This window comes from Bos mutus, chromosome 17, assembly GCF_027580195.1.
Source record: "Bos mutus isolate GX-2022 chromosome 17, NWIPB_WYAK_1.1, whole genome shotgun sequence".
Classification (NCBI taxonomy): domain Eukaryota; kingdom Metazoa; phylum Chordata; class Mammalia; order Artiodactyla; family Bovidae; genus Bos; species Bos mutus.
Window position 1 is genome coordinate 53,725,531 of NC_091633.1, and position 13,139 is coordinate 53,738,669.

Sequence of the window (13,139 nt, forward strand, 5' to 3'; positions counted from 1 at the left end):
ATCACTGCTAAACAAAGCTAAAAGCAAATGTCGGCACTGCAAAGACACCTTGGAAGTGTTACATTTTATGTAAATATAAAAGCTGTACTTGGAAAAGATCACTTGATATGTGTTTTTATAGAGAATTCTGCATTTTTGTTTTATTTTACTTGTATAGGTCTACCCTTCTAGATACATATAGAGATGTCACTTACAGTCAAATCCAACAGAACCTCTACAGATCACCTGGGCCCACCAACAAGGCTGTGACTGCATGAAACCTCCCCATAGAAGATTCTTGCCTTTCTGAAGATTGTCTCAAATACCCCTTCACTGCTCTGCAAATATTTCTTTGGAATCAGTGAGATACTTCCACTCCATCCAATTCAACTGACTCATATTCAGCAGCCAAAAAAGGATGTCAGATTTTTAAGTACTAAAGGCCATATTTATATTAAATGGGGGAAAATATATATTTTTTTTAATTTCTAAAAGCCCTGGCAGAAGCCTGGCTTTTTTTTCTTAAGAATTGTGACCATCCATCTGAGAAGTGACCACTCACCCAGTGGCTTGCTATTGAAATCTCTCTGGGACACTCAGCGCCTTTTGGTTTACAACAAAGAAAGATTCATTCTGCAGCTATATAAAAGGATCATCTAATAAAAAAAGCTCCTTACCTGTCTCAAAGGAATATCAGATGGATGACTTAGGTAATGCCTTCAAAAAGACACTTTTAAACGACGCCTTAGAAACAGAAGAGGCTATCACTATTGTCGTTTTTGTTATAGATGATAATGTTACTTGTTTTTCTTGGAAAAGCTATCTTTCCATCAAGAAATTTAAAAATCCAAAAAAACAAATATCCTTAAAGTTGCCATTTGGTAGACTTAAAAATGTGTTTGTGGCTAGATGGCTATTTCCCTTTCTTCCTTTCTCCCCTCTGAGCCCAAGCAACCCCATGGGACCTGAGATTTCTGTAGTCAAGGTTGGCAGAATTGAGACTGACAATAGAAATATGTAAGCAGGAAACAGAAGAGAACAAAATTATAGAAACTTACCATAAAAGGAGACATTTGACAGCATGCAATTTAAACTCTGCTATATTAGTGGAATACATGGACCCAGAAAACTTAAGCAATATTCCAAACATTATATAGCTAGTTAGGAACAGAATCGTGATAGTCCTTAAACATAACCAATTGATTAAAAGGAGAAAAGGAAACCCCCGTCCCACCACCATGCCTGTTTTAGCATCACCATAGTCCCAGAAGCTGCTTCATACTCAAGTCCATCAAGAAGGCATCCAAGCGTTGATGCTCTACAGCATGGAGGTTAGGAACTGGGACCCTCAAATCTGCCAAGGTTCCTTCCTAACCCCACCCTACTGCCTAGCTCAGTAACTTTGAGCAAAGAATCTCTCCAAGCTTAATTTCCCTCAGCTGTAAGAGTGGATATTATCAGTACTTACTCACCAAAGGGTAGTTGAGAGGATTAAATGTGATTACACAGACATATTTAACATAATCTAATGATAACTTTTGCCTTTAATATCTCTAGATAGCAAAATTAAATGAGGATTAAAAGAGAAATGCATATAAAGTGCTCAGCTCAATGTTGGACACCGTAAGTACTCAACACATATTGGGAACCATTATAACTTCGATTCCCAGGTGGCAGTAGTGGTAAAGAATCCACCAACCAATGCAGGAGATACAAGAGATATGGGTTCTATCCCTGGGTTAGGAAGATCCCCTGGAGGAGGGCATGGCAACCTGCCCCAGTATTCTTGCCTGGAAAATCCCATGGACAGAGGAGCCTGGCAGGCTATAGTCCATAGGGTCATAAAGAGCCAAACACGACTGAAGTGACTTAGCACACACACATGTATTATGACTCCATACTTCTGCACAGGGATCCATTCAACAAGAATTTGAAGAGTCCTTCCTTCCTGTGTTAGTCCCTCAGTCATGTCTGACTCTTTGCCGGGACCTGTCCTATGTCCCAGGATCCTGTACCTGAACTCAACTGCTGACAGTCAAATGGGAAAGATGGATGTGTGGTTGAATAAAAGCTCTACCTCAGAGCTGGGCAAACACAGCCCATGCGCCAGACCCATGCCTCTTTTTGTATGGCCCACAAGTTAAGGATGGTTTTTTACTTTCAAATGTTTGAGGGGAAAAAAATCAAATGAAGAAGAATATTACAGGACATCGAAAGAGTCCATGAAATCCAAATCTCAGAGTCCATAATTAAATTTTTGGGGGGCACAGCCACGCTCATTCATTTCGATATTGTCTATGACTGATTACACCCAACAGCCAAGTTGAATTTGAAGAGTTGTAACCAACACCATATGGCTGGCAAAACTGAAAATGTTTACTATCTGGCCCTTTACAGAAAACCTGCCAACTCTTGCCCTATGCCTTGGTAAATATTACAATACATATGTGTGATGAAGGATGCTACAGAAGCATGTGGTAGGGTGTGGGGCTGCCTAACTGTGTCTGAGAACTTGTGGAAGCTTCACTAAGGAACTGAGTCTTAAAACATGAGTAGGAGTTGCCAGATGGAAAAGGGCAAATGGATGCATAAAGGTTCAGAATCATAACAGAGCAAGAGAGTTTCTGGGCAAACAGCAAGTCACGATACTGGGTCCTTCTGAAAGTTACCTCTGACTTCACTGTCCTAACAGCATCCACAGATGCCATATTCTACGTCCCTGGGCAAGAATGCATTAGGTTTTCCGCTGTCTAGTAATCTCCAGAACATTGTCCTTGATGCCAGGACAATTCTCTTCTCTGAGAAAAAATCACATAGAACTTTAGATCCCTCAGAGGTTTTGAAGTTTCGAATAGAAATGAGATTTAATGGCCTCATTATGAATATGCTCTTTCCTTGTGTCCATGCCTGGTCTCATTAGTATGTGTCACAGGATTCGTCAGTAACTGTGACTGGTACTTATGGCAGGTGTCAAAACCATACTTGGCCACAGGTTTAAGGAGCACTGAGACATGTGATCCATGGATTTAAAAAGAGTAGAGGAAAAAGAAAATAAACAAGAGAAGTGTGGGACTTAGTAGGTGGCACCAAAATGACACTTGGTAACCTGGGAATGGCTGGTACAGGGGATTAGTATCTTCCAATCCTGGGGCCAGAAAGTGAGCAGCACGGACGACCAGAGACATTCCTGAAACTTGGGACACAGAGGAGAAACAAATGGCAGATGCAAAAGTGACTAAGGTCACTAAGATCTGTGACTGGTACTGACTTCAATTAGTGAAATCAATTGAAGGCTCTGCTCTTGTAAACTAAGAGGCTGCCATAAACTTAAAGTCACATGGTAGAAGCTAAGAAAGACAGAATACAAATCTGAAATGCATACCAAAACAGAAACTGACAACCCTCAAAAACAAGTATCAAGCTCACTTCTGACTTGGAAGGGTTGATTGGTTGGTCCACCATTCAGGGCAGCTCTACTCCCCAGCCCTTCCTATTGCCATACAAGGCCCAGAAGCTCATCCCCGCTCTTCCAGGCACCCCAATGCAGCCTTGAGCATCACTGCCTTCCTCCACCCAAAATCCATCCATCCAACAACATGGTGATTGAGCTCTGCTAGGAGGCAGACCTATACAAAGTGTTGGGGATACAATAGGGAACAAGACAGAAGCCAGCTGGCTCTCAAGGAGCTCTGTGCAGAGTGGGGGAAAATGTGATGGTCAATGAACTGAATTCTCTAGAATGAGACAACCAAGGATCCTACTAAAGCTAAGTGAGCAGTGGTCCACAGCAAGGAGAAGGAGAATGGGCCACCCCACTCTGTGGAGAGTGCTTGTGTCCCATTGTTTAGGAATGTTGACCAAACAGATCTGACTTTTGCTTACAGCCATGAGGGCAGAGAGGTTGTGCCAAGGAGACAGATCCAAGCCACATGCAGTACACGGCTCTCTCTACCTGCTCCTGAGTCAATCTCTTTCACCTAAGATGGTGGTTTCCCAGAAGTCTCCTAAGTCCCCTCAAGTGTAGACTTCAGTGGGCCTCCCCTCCAGGTGAGCAGAGGCTCCTGGAAACATCCGCACACCACAAGGAGAACCTGCTTCTGTTCTTTCCTGGGAAACTACACAGCCCCTAAGAAAACAAATTGAAATTTTCAATTCATCCAGCCCCTGGTTCATTAGCTATGTTGGACATGCCTGAACCGTACTTAGAAGCAAACCAGTACCCAGCTACAGGCAGACGAATGTCACTTACTGAGTGACCCTGGATGCAAAGAAATTGTGCAGTTTGGATTGCTGGGATCAACACTGAATCCACATTGCATATTTATCATCCTCCAAACAATGTTTGCACCATAAATCAAGCCCTAGCACTTTGCAGAAATGCTTTCAGGCACAAAGTACCTCGTTGTTATGTCCCTCACCCACAAACAGTGCATTTTCTTAAATAGAGCCAAAGGCAGCAAGCCATTCAACTAAACAGGGAAATGCTCTTAATGCAACAAGTGTTCTCTACCTGCCAAACTTCAATAAAGTCAGAGGGAAAATACATTTTCTTTGCCCTCAATAGAAAGAACGTGCGTAAGTTTGAGAAAAGCTGAGGGACCCACTTCTAACCTCGCTCACAAAAGCAATCAAACAAACTATCTGCTTTTTGTAAAGAATAACTGCATATAAATCTCCTACAATCTATGTAACACTATTATGTTAATATTTATGTGTGCACCAAAGTATACATAGCCCTATACAATAAATAAGACTACAAAAAATAAACCGTAAAATCTCTGCCTAAGGATCTTTACAATCAAATGTATAAATAAAACAAGAGGGCAAACCTCAGATGAAATCCAGAGCTGGAAATAGGAATTCGAGTCAGAAACTGCCTCTAGTTTTGAGAATGTGAAAGGAAAGACTGTTGTAGAAAGAAGGACAAAGAAGAGTATAAAAAAGAGAAAGGAGACGGTAAGTAACCACTTCGAGAGTGAAGTGCTGTCTCTCCCCCGGGCTCCAACACTTGGGCTGATGCTCAATTCCTTTCCAAGGAGAATCAGAGCAAAGAAACTGCAGCAAAGAGCGTGTCAGTTGGCAGTTGAGAGTGAGGTCTCTGAGATAAGACTGGGCTCAAATCCTGGTTCTCAGAGGTGTATGATTCAGATCAAGGTCCTTCTTTAACTCTGTAATCCTCAGTTTGCTTATCTGTAAGGTAGGTAAACAGTAGTAACAAGAGCTTAGTAGAGTCAAAGCATTTCAGAAAGATTCAATGACATAATGAAGAAAGCACAGTGCCCAAAATACCCCAAAAAAATCCTAAATAAAACTATATGCTGATTTTTTAGTAAATATATTAGTCTTCACCTTAAAGAGGAAAGGAAGTGGGTGAAGGGTGTGGTGAGGGGCCCACTGGCTGGTGCCCTTTAGCCTTGGTTTGGTATCACCACCAGGCAAATCATCTCACCACTCTGAAGCCAGTTTCCTCATAGAAAACAAAGATGTTGGACTAAACTATTCTAAAGCTTCCTTATATGTGCAAAAGAATTCTATGAGAATTGTTGGAGATTAAAACCAACAAGTTCCTATCTAACTCATGTTTCTTGCCAAGATGCCAAGCACCATATGGGCTCTCTTGCACTCTGTAATCCGGACTCGGTATTGCCACAAATCAAATCATGTCTCTTGAGACACCAATGACAAATTTAGACTAGAGTGTGGGCGTATGTCTTGTTCCCCAGTAAGAGCTACAAGAAGGGGTCAATCTCTTTCTTCCTGTACTTTAACATCAGTCACAAGAAACAGGCTGTCTTTATTCTGAAAGCCACTTGACTTTGGCATTTTTCCAGGGTTGAGGTGACAACCATTACCTTCATCCTAAGGGGAAAAAAAGAAAAAAACCAAGACCTGGAATTATGGAAATAGATTCAATTTACTTTGTAAAGTTTCCCAAAATCTGGTATCATGGAAATAAAAAATACAATGCTTACTCTGAACAATAAAAATGAGGTTAAAACAGTATTGAGTACAGCAAAACAGATCATGGAAATATATCTTTCCTAGGAAAATATCTAACAATAGGTGATTTCTGAAACCCAGGGTTGTGGTTCTGAGTGGCATACATGCAATTTTGAAATATCTCTTTGCTCCTGTTTCTCATAACCATCAATGCAATACTCTTGCTCTTTTGATAAGAGACTAGATAGCATTTCATTTCCTTAGTGTTTCACAAGCATTTTGAAATCCTGTAACAAAGGGTGATATGAAACGGATATATGGGATTTATCTGAAATCCAATTGTGCTTAAGCAGAATACTTCTTACAGAAATCCCCCTTGTATAAGATCATATGTGATATATTTACACAGCAATAGACAGTAGTCATAATAAATGATGCAGGTGATTACTGAAGCTGCAGGTATTAATGTTGTCCTCTTCTTCCCTTTTCTCTGGCTATTTGGGTCCCTTTTAAGCATAGCTCATTTCTATGTAATCCACATCCCTTTGGTTGAATGTGCTGCTTCTCTAATATAAAAATTAAATTCCCTAACAGCTAAAGATAGTACATAAACCAAGAGAGGACAAATTCCGTATGTCTCTATTGTGTTTATAATAATAGATTTTGATTTTTTTGTTGTTGTTCAGTTTCAATTACTGAAGAGCAGCTCCAATTTTTGAGATATAGTACAGAAAATAAAAAATAGTTCTGTCATATCATACTTTATCATTGTGACAACCTGATTGGATGGCATGATATTGGTAAAAGAACATGGGTATAAGCCAAAAAATCTGGGTTTCCATCCTGACTCCACCATTTATTATGTGTGTCTGAGACTCAGCTGGTTCATCTGTAAAGTGAGAGGCAGGATGCTCTCCTCATAAGACCATGATGAGGATGAAACAGAGGAATTTAGATCAATGAAAGAGCGCTATGCAAATATTAGCTGTGATTCTGTGATTTAATCAATGTCATCTCAAATCCTTTGTGAAAAGAGGTAGAATGATTAAATGATAGAGATATACATACAGATGATAGATGGACAAATAGATAGATAGGACAGTGTTTGAGAAACAGAATGTACCATTAATAATAATTCCCAGTATATGTATGACATTCTATCATTACAAACTAAACTTTTAAAAGTCTTGGAGTCTGTGCACACAGCTGTATGACTCATGACCTGTACCAGAGCATCCACCAGAGTATCCACCCAGCTAAGAGGATGAGTAGGGAATACAACCCACACTTCACTCACAGGGCAGATCCTGGGGACAGGGCTGTGTCTGCCTGAAGGTGGGAACACCTTTTTCTCATCACCAGAAAGCCCTCCTCGCTAGCAGCGAGCCTGATAAGAATAACTGTATTAAACCCTCAAACAATTCTGAGAGATATCATTGCCCCACTCTTACAAATTAGAAAACTGAGGCTCCATTGAAATGAATTGTCCAAGGGATTGAAGCATCAATCAAGGTCTTCTGACACCCAAGCCATTGCTCTGTTTAGTACACAATGGAGACCAGAGAGCAAACCAAGTCAGTGTTAAGCTGTCTGCACAAAACTGCTGACAAAAACTCAACCACAGGGGTTAAACTTTACACTCTGCTCATCTCCACCTTCCCAGGTGGTGCTAGCAGTAAAGAACCCGCCTGCCAAAGCAGGAGACACAGGTCTAGTCCCTGGGTGAGGAAGACCCCCTGAAGAAGGAAATGGCTACCCACTCCAGTATTCTTGCCTGGAGAATACCATGGACAGAGGAGCCTGGGATCGGGGGTCGCAGAGTTGAACATGACTGAATCGACTTAACACAAACATCTCCACCAAAAGATCCTAAATCCACAAGAGAGAGAGAGATTATGTCAAGAGCTCACAACGCAAATCTTCAAAGGACAAACATAACGTTCACCACATACAACACAACAAAAAAACAACTCTTTCCACCAAATAGTTTTACTACAACCATAGGAAAAAGACATAGAGCTAAATAAACACAGTAACTATTTATGGATAGGAGTCATGATAGAAACACAATGCGTTTTTCAGTGCGTATCTCTAAACTGATGGAGGGTTCAGATAAATGCGGTCAGGATGGGGTGGGACTGACTGGCAGCTGGGAGGGTGGCCTGGAGGTGTGTGATTATGAATTCTTGGTGGTGAAACTGCCTGGGCAAACTGGCTGACCTGGTCACCGAGGGTGAGGCAGCAGCCACAGCACCCACAGCCTGGGATGGGCAGAAGACTCAAGAGGTAGAAGATGAAAGCTGAACAGAGGGGATCAAAGCATGTAAACTTAGCAAGCTTCCCTGAGTGTCCATTACTAATGTGTAGTAGTAATAGAAGTAGCAGCAGTATCGTGTCAAATAGATCACTAGTGGGGATTTGCTGTGTAGCAGAGGGAACTCAGTTCAGTGTTCTGTGATGACCTAGACGGGTAAGATGGGGAGGGGGACGATCAAGAGGGAGAGGATATATGTATACATACAGCCGATTCACATTGTTGTACAGCACAAACTAACACAACACTGTAAAGCAATTATACTCCAATAAAAAAATTAATAAGAGGTAGCAGTAGTAGCGGCAGCAGCTGACACTTAGCACTTCTATGCCACACATTATTCTTGTTCAACCGCTAAGTTGTGTCCAACTCTTTGTGACCCCATGAACTGCAACACGCCAGCTTCCCTGTCCTTCACTATCTCCTGGAGTTTGCTCAAACTCTCATCCTCTGTTGCCCCCTTCTCCTCCTGCCCTCAGTCTTTCCCAGCATCAGAGTCTTTTCCAATGAGTTGGCTCTTTACTCATTGGTGGCCAAAGTATTGGAGCTTCAGCTTCAGCATCAGTTCTTCCAATGAATATTCAGGGTTGATTTCCTTTAGGATTCACTGGTTTGATCTCCTTGCTGTCCAAGGGACTGTCATAAGTGTTTTCCAGCATCACAGTTCCAAAGCATCAATTCTTCAGTGCTCAGTTTTCTTTATGGTCCAACTCTCACATCCATACATGACTACTGGAAAAACCCTAGTTTTTACTATACTGACCTTTGTCAGCAAAGGGAGGTCTCTGCTTTTTAGTATGCTGTCTAGGTTTGTTAAAACTTTTCTGCCAAAGAGCAAGCATCTTTTAATTCATGGCTGCAGTCACTGTTCACAGACTATTCAAGAGACTTCTAAATCATTTAACCCTTGCTCCCTTATGAGCACTCCTATAGAGGAGAAAACTGGGGCACTGAGAGGCTAGGTTGCCTGAAGTCATTCGGCTAGTGAGTAGCACCAGCAGGATTTAGATCAGCCTCTCTAGACCCCGAGGCCATTCTCACATCCTTAACAAGATAACTGACTGTTATATCCATCCTGGTTCTCTGCCAGCTTCCACAGCTATAATAAAACTTGCCCCTTTTCCTAAAGGAATTTGCCATCCAATAGAAATTTTGGAAGACCAGTAAATAGGACATGGAGGCGAAGATCCCATGTAAAGCTTCAGACAGTCACAATTTTCCTGGGTAAACCCAAACTTTCTTGCCCTCTGTTGGATCCTCTCCATGGAGAGCTTGCCAATTATAGGAGCTTAACAGCTGGCACCCCACTCCAGTGCTCTTGCCTGGAGAATCCCATGAATGGAGGAGCCTGGTAGGCTGCAGTCCATGGGGTCGCTAAGAATCGGACACGACAGCAACTTCACTTTCACTTTTCACTTTCATGCACTGGAGAAGGAAATGGCAACACACTCCAGTGTTCTTGCCTGGAGAATCCCAGGGACGGGGGAGCCTGGTGGGCTGCTGTCTATGGGGTCGCACAGAGTCAGACATGACTGAAGCGACTTAGCAGCAGCAGCAGCAGCAACAGTGACATTCATCAGAGGGAGGAGAAAGAATCAGACCTCCCAAAAAGTTCACTATTCTTCCAACAATAGATCCCAATTACGCACATTTGGTTTGAGCTCTTAGCAGGTATCTGGAATCTCTCTGTTTCACCTGAATTCATCATCAAAAAAAAAAAAAAAAAGTCTAGAATATCCTATAGTTTGCCATCAAATAAATATAAGCCTCTACCAGGAAGCTGTTTGTTTTACTTAAGGTGTTCTCTTTGAGTGTTAAATGGTCTTTAAGAAGAAGCTCTGAATATTTGTATTAAAGATTATTTATGAGCGGAACACACTGTAAGTATACTGTTAACAAGAGTGACACGGTTTCCAAAAATGTGCAGGAAGGTTCAAAGGCATTCAAACTGCTTTGTTTCCAAAGCCAGTATAACTGTTTCACTGATGGGCGCTGGAGCTCCCAGCTTCAGCCTGTACAGAGCCCGACAGCTCAACCCCATATGTGTTTGGCCCACTGATGCTGTAAAACACTGCCGCTGAATTTTTTGTTTCGTTTTGTTTGTTATTGTTTTGTCTGAGTTTTACAGTTTTATTAACACAAACAAAATGTGCAAAGGAGCTGTCTATTCATTTTCTTAGCTGCACAGTCTGGCGTTGGGATTGTGACTCCAGTGGACAGTTGGGCTGCCCTTTCCACAGTGGCTTCGTGGGTCTTGGAGAAGACGTTGTGAGCAGTCTCAGCGCAGCGACATGCATTGCACATCAGTAGCACTTGAAGCTCCTTGATGTTGTGGACCAGGAACTAGTGGAAGCTGCTGGGCAGCATGTGCTTTGTTTTCTAGCTGCTCAGGTAACTGATGTTGGGCATCACGATCCGGCCACTGAATCTCCTGCGCACCCCATTGTCAATGCCTCTTGGTTTCCTCCAGTTCTGCTTAAATGTGCACATATCGGTCTGACAGGTGTCAGATGAACTTTGTGGCCCTCTTTTTGATGATCATTGGACTTCATGAAGGGTCTGAGAGCAGCCAAGATGCGGAGTTGGAGATGGCTGCCAACTTCACAGGCATCAGCCAAGGAAGAGAAGTTGCTAGAGTTTTATATTTCCTTTAAATAAACTTTCCCAGTTACTTACTGCTACATAACAAACCACCGTAAAACACACCAGGTTAAAGCAACAAATAAAACTTATTTGAGGGACTTCCCTGGAGGTCCAGTGGTTAAGACTCTGCACTTCCAATGCAGGGGGTGCAGGTTCAATCCTGCAGGGAGCTAAGCTCCACAGCCTCTGGACCAAAAAAACAAAACAGAAACAATATTGCAACAAATTCAGTGAAGACTTTAAAAATGGTCCACACCAAAAATATCTAAAAAGAAAAAACTTATTTTGGCTCATGAATCTGCAACCTCAGCAGTGCTCAGCAGGGATGGCTCATCTCCTCCCACTCAGCTCCAATCACTGATTGGATGCATCTCTTTATCTCCATCACGTGGTCTTTACATTATGGCAACTTTAAGGTGCCCAGACTTTTCATATGTGGGCTCCAGGCTTCCCAGGCATCTCTCCCAAGAAAAAGAGCCAGGTGGGAACCGGGTTGCCCTTCACTGTCTTGCCTCAGAAGTCATACAGCCTTACTTCTGCCAGGTTCTGTTAATCCAGGCCAGCAGTTCCAAGCCAGCCCAGGCTGAAGGAGAGGGGGAAAGAGACTCCACTTCTTGAGTGGCAGTGAAGAGGTTTTGCAAAATCAGGTGGGTTGGAAAATACAGCTCCTATGATTTTTCAATGCAGTCTAGTATATGAACCTACAGGAAGAATCTGTTTCAGAATCTATACCAGGAATTAATGTGATGTTAACCAAGCAAGTATTGGCTGAACTCATCAAGCTATGGATCTTGTTTCTCTTTCTTTCCATTAGCTTCCAGAAAAGTCAGTGACAAATGAGTTGCCTTCCTCTAGTCAGATCCCCCGGTAAACTCCATATTTAATAACTTACCTGTCTTCATTTTATTTTTCTACCATTAGTTTCCCTCTGCTCCAATTTTCTCACTTTTAAAACACCCTGTTTTTGTGTGTGTATTTTGCTAAGCTGTCTTAAAGTGAGAAATGAATTTTAAAATACTCTAAGAAACCAGAGAACACACAATAGGAAATACATCCAGTTAAAAAAAAAAAAAATACCAAGAGAGTTCAGTTCAGTTCAGTCACTCAGTCATGTCTCACTCTTTGCGACCCCATGAACCACAGCACGCCAGGACTCCCTGTCCATCACCAACTCCTGGAGTTCACTCAAACTCATGTCCATCAAGTCGGTGATGCCATCCAACCATCTCATCCTCTGTCATCCCCTTCTCCTCCTGCTCTCAATCTTTCCCAGCATCAGGATCTTTTCGAATGAGTCAGCTCTTCGCATCAGGTGGCCAAAGTATTGGAGTTTCAGCTTCAACATCAGTCCTACCAATGAATACCCAGGACTGATCTCCTTTAGGATGGACTGGTTGGATCTCCTTGCAGTCCAAGGGATTCTCCAGAGTCTTCTCCAGCACCACACCTCACTAATAAAGAAGTGCATATCAAAACAAAGCACTGTTTTTTTAATTCATAATTTAATCTGGATTCTAACTCAAGGCTTAGTCCTTCACTGGTGAATTTTCAAAACAATTTTATTCCCTTTTAGCAGGGATGCAGGCTGGCACATGAATAATGACATCAGCACTGCACCTGGGAGAGCTGTAAACCTACACAGTTGTTTTCACAAAACAATTTGGTGACATTTATTAAATGCCATAAGCTCTGATCTAGGAAGATTTCTTCTAAGGTCTAAAATAAGGAAATAATCCAAATTCTGGGAAATCTGTATTACATATTAGGATATATGTATTTCCTATACACACTGGAATACCATCTCAGCTTATTTTTTTTTAACCTGTGATTAAAGATATATATATACTTTAATTTTAGGTGCACAGTCAGTGGCATTAAGAAAATTCGCACTGTCGTGCAACCATTACCACTATTCATATCCAGGACTTTTTCATCATTCTCAACATAAGCTCTGTACCCATTAAATAATAACTCCCCATTCCCTTCTCCTCAAGAGTGGTTAGCTCCTGGTAACCACTATTCTATTTTCCGTCTCTAGTCAAGGCTATGGTTTTTCCTGTGGTCATGTATGGATGTGAGAGTTGGACTGTGAAGAAGGCTGAGTGCCGAAGAATTGATGCCTTTGAACTGTGGTGTTGGAGAAGACTCTTGAGAGTCCCTTGGACTGCAAGGAGATCCAACCAGTCCATTCTGAAGGAGATCAGCCCTAGGATTTCTTTGGAAGGAATGATGCTAAAGCTGAAACTCCAGTACTTTGGCCACC

General features: G+C 42.0%; 1 pseudogene; it reads right to left on the reverse strand.

Annotated features, from left to right (window-relative positions):
* Window positions 1–10,397: 10,397 nt before the first annotated feature.
* Window positions 10,398–11,778, reverse strand: LOC102282078 (large ribosomal subunit protein eL32-like; annotated as a pseudogene).
* Between the last annotated feature and the right edge of the window lie 1,361 nt (window positions 11,779–13,139).